This window comes from Pinus tabuliformis, chromosome 3_2 (genome assembly GCF_031772625.1).
Source record: "Pinus tabuliformis cultivar Carrire ecotype Pingquan chromosome 3_2, CPIR1, whole genome shotgun sequence".
Lineage (NCBI taxonomy): Eukaryota > Viridiplantae > Streptophyta > Pinopsida > Pinales > Pinaceae > Pinus > Pinus tabuliformis.
In genome coordinates this window covers 855,828,421-855,833,144 of record NC_142302.1, presented here as the reverse complement: position 1 = coordinate 855,833,144, position 4,724 = coordinate 855,828,421, and positions in this window count along the sequence as shown.

Below are 4,724 nucleotides of genomic sequence, written 5' to 3'. Positions count from 1 at the left end.
TATTTTTGTCTTAAATATAAAGTTTTGTCTAAAAATATTTTTGTCTCAAACTACTTTTGTCTTAAAATATTTTTGGCTTAAACTATTTTTGTCTTAAATATAAAGTTTTGTCTTAAAATATTTTTGTCTCTAACTGTTTTTGTCCTAAAGTTTATATTTAAGACAATTCAATTGATATTAAATTTTAATGTAAAATAACTCAAATAAAAAGTGATTTTTTAAGACAAAAAATTTATTTTGTCTTAAAAGAATGTCTTTAAAGTGCCCTTGGTGTATTAGTGCGAGTGTCAAAGGCTGAGACCCCCTACTTTTCTTAGCTTCATTAGCTAGTTCCAAGAAAGAAGAGCCCATTTCTTTGTTGTTTATGGCCCTTGCCACAAGAATTTCTTAAAGATATTTTTCATATCATTGAAAACAGTTTTGGGAACTATTAGACTTGAGAGATGGTAGATAGAAATTGATTGTAACACCACCTTTAGAAGGATGACTCTACTAGCCATATTAAGTGCTCGAAAGGTCTAGTTTTGAAGGCGTTCTTGAATATTTTCTAGGAGACTCTTGCAATTTTCCACTCTGAGTGGGTCAAGACTTAACATAATCCCAAGGTATTTTGATGGTAGGGTTCCCATTCGAGAGCCCATTACTCTTTCCATGAAGGCTTGAGCTTGAGGTGATGTATTAAAGAAAAAGATATCAGATTTATCTTTATTGATCTGAGTTTTGGAGGCATTCATGAAATCTTGAAGTACGGAAAAGAGGGACCTTTCTTCCTTGAGAGTAGCTTTACAGAACATCATAATGTCATCAACAATATGTTGATGAGTTAAAGGAAGATCACTTCCCAACATGTGCATACCTTTAAATTGTCTTGCTTGAACTTTTTCTTTGACATATCTTCCTCAACCTTTAGCTGCTAAAATGAACAGAAAGGGGGAGATTAGGTCTCCTTGTCTTAGACCTCTTATTGTGTTTGAAAGGCTCAGACGGTGCTCCATTAAGTAGGATAGGGAACACAAGGGTCGATATGAAAGAAGAGATCCAATTTATCCATTGGGGGTCAAAGCCAAAGGCTTTCAGGATACTTTGAAGGTACGTCTAGCTTAAACGGTCGTATGTTTTCGACAAGTGTAGCTTGATCATCATCCTTGTGGCTTTGAGGTTCTTAAGGGAGTAGATTACCTATTAAATGGTAACTATACTGTCCAAAATGTTTCACAGTTTAACAAAACTGTTTTCTCTTAGGAGATTAATGTTGGGAGGATCGGTTTGAGCCTATTTACCATTATAGTTGAGAGGATTTTATAAATTACATTGCATAATGATATAGGTCTAAACCCCTGGGGCTGTTCAGAGTGATTAGATTTTGGAGTAAGATCTATAAAAGTTGAGTTTAGGGCAGGATGTACCTTTTTTGTTCTTCTAGATTCTTCCACTACTTCTAGGATGTATTTTCCTAGAATTGACCATCTTTCCTGAAACAATTCTGCCATGAAGCCATCTGGACTTGGCGGTTTATTATTTTCCAGCCCTTTGACTACCTCCTTCACTTATTCCAAGGTAATAGCCCTCATTAGTGCTAAGTTATGGTCCCTACTTACCAGCTAGTGGATATGCTTAGTTATCCTGTTTATTGCTTTTGACCTGTCAGGATTTGGTTTTGTCATTATGTTTTCAAAGTGATTCACCAACAAATTTTCCATCTCATCATTTTGCACCAGTTGGTTTCCTCCCTGATCTAGTAATGAGAATATTCAGTTCTACTATCTGTGTTGTATCATTGCTTTCTGGAAGAATCTAGTGTTCCTTTCTCCCTCCCTGAGCCACTGGAATCTATATTTTTGTTTCCACAAGATCTCTTCTTACTTCCTCCTTTCGTTACTCCTAGTTAGTAGCTTTCCTTGTTCCTCCACTAGGGGTTTCGAGAGGCCATTTGTTATAATATGTTGTTGAACTCATTGCATCCTAACCTGTAGGAGTTCTTGATCTTGATGAATATTGCCAAATTCTTCTTTATTCCATTTCTTTATTTTTCCCTTGAGTTCTTTTAGGCGTATATGGAATGTATGCATTTTATTGCTCCCATTTTCTATACTTGATCTCCACCATTCCCTCATTAATTCTAAAAATGCAAGGTCATGAAGCCAGAAGGCTTTGAACCAGAATGGCCTCTTATTCTGACCTTGTTTCATGTCTACTTCCAGCCTAATTGGCTAGTGGTTAGATCCCATACATGGAAAACTTGATGCTTCATAGTATATATCACTACTTATTAAATTTTCCCTTGCTAAGAACTGATCTAATCTCGTTGCTGTTTGGTGGGTTCCTCCTCTATGGTTGTTCCAGGTATGAGTTCCATTGATGGTCAAAATATCTACTAGATGGAGCTCTTCTTGCATGTCCTTGAACTGCTCCATTTTTGGTTCTTACCTTCTTATCCCATCTTTGTTTTCTTCCAATGAAGTTATCAGATTGAAAGCCCCTCCTATTAGCCATATTTTTTCTGCATGCATTTGCCTTAGTTTCCTAATGCTTTCGATAAAAATTTCCTTCTCTCTAGGAGTGTGAGGCCCATACATTGCTGAAATGATGATCCATTCTTTGGTCCCTATGTTACAAAATCGTCCAGTCAAAATTCTTAGCATTCCTATCGAGTAATCCACTATTACCTTAGCAAGATTCCATAATATAGTGATTCCACCTGCACTTCCTTTTGCATCTAATGCTACTACTTCATATCTCAATTTCATTTTTCGCAGTATCTCCTATATTTTTTCTCCTGTTACCTTTGTTTCGTGTAGGAGAAATATTTGAGGCCTTTCCTTTATCAAACAATCTTGTAAATACCTATGTTTCCCTTGGATGTTAAGGCCCCTTATATTCCATGAGATCACTATCATTGGGTAACTTTATTAAGTTTTTGGAATACCGCTGAAAGAAGTAATACTATTCATGTGTTTACCAGCATCTCTCCCATTATTTGAATTGACTCTTGTAGATTTCTTCTCCCCCTTTTCTTCCCTCCTTTACTTATGTTGTGTTTTTCCTGGGAAGTTTCTTGTTGCATGTCGAGCTGCTCTATTATGTCTCCTTATCTCTGTGCTTGGGTAGCCAGGTATTGCTGGAAGGTTTCTTTATACAGTTTCTTTTGGTCATCTGGAAGGAATCTTTCATCAAGGTTTATCCACTCATTCAAGAGTCTTTTCAACACTTCTTCTTTCGTGTTCAACTCATCTCTGGCTCCATCGACTTCCATTGTGGTGAGAACTACTTATTCCTACTCTTCTTTTTCTGCCAGATCTATTTGGGCTTTTCTCTTTAGGGTGGTCGTTGTTTTGGCATGACTGTTCTCCTTTTATTTGTCTCGATTCTCCATTGTTTATGTCAAGTTTATTATTTCTTCTTCTTCTTGCAACACCTCATATCTATTTATATTTTCCTTTTTCTTTTTCTTATGGTTTCCTGGATTTTGCTTCACTCTCGTGGTCTTCTTCTTATACATGACCTATTTGAACCCCTTGTTTGCATCTTGTGGGGTGTTCTTATGTAGTTCCTTTAGGTCTGGTTGGTCTTCCTGGTTCATTGGGCATGCTTTGTACAAGGGGCCATACTCATGACATTGGCAGCAGTGAAATGGGATGTGCTCATAATCCAAGGTCTGCTGCCATATTTATTCTTGATATTCCAATTCTACCGATACAGGGATGGGCTCCTAAATATTCATATAAAAACAGATCCAAGCGTAGGAGGCGTATCATCCCCTACATGTGGATTTTTCTATTTATACAAATTTTCCTATTGAATTCCCTATGCCTTCCAGTATTTGTAGGTCCCAGAAATCCATTAGAAGGCCAAAGAGTCAGACCCAAATAGGGGATGCCAGAAATTGCTCCTTATCTAGGTTATAGCATTCCTCCCAATATCTCATAAACAACCCTGCATTGTGCTAAAAATATGGACCATTTTAAAAAACCCTTTCCTTATCTTGTAGGTTTGAGAAAATTACTGTGAAAAATCCTCTAGCTCCCAACTTGAGTTCTACATAGCCTTTTGGTTGCCATTCCTACTGGATCCACTTTATTAGGTTTTTCTCCATCCGCGAGACTCCAATGAATTTGTATATCATTGCATGATCCTTCATATAACTGCGGTATTTATTCAGTTTTTTTAGAGATATTACAAATATGGGTTTCTCTGTTGCACATGGCAAACATTGCCCTCTACTTCTTCTCTGTGATCCAGCTCCAAGGACAGGACCATTGTTAGGGCCGAAGACTTCAGAGGAGCTTATTTGATTTCTGGTTTTCCTACTTGATTCACTAGTTGCTACATTTTGATAGGAGGGGATCTCTCCCCCGCACCCCCACTGAGGCTTGCATGTCTCCCCTGTTGATCTGCAACTGTTCGTTTCCAAGATACCCCTTCAGGATTGTAAGGGGGTTCTGCAGGTCGTCAAACACTAGGTGTATTTCATCGATTGTCGAGAATTCAGTTCTCAACCGTAGAAAACATATATGAATCACTATTTTAATTTATATGGTAAAATATATTTTAATTTGTGAATACAATTTATATTTTAAATATACTTAGATTTGTATACATAAATATTCTGGTTTGGTATTATATATTTTTTATTTATATTTTATAAGTTTTTATATAATTATTGATTATATCTTAATGGTTAAGAATATGAATCGTTATCATTTAAATATATTTGACTGAGATAT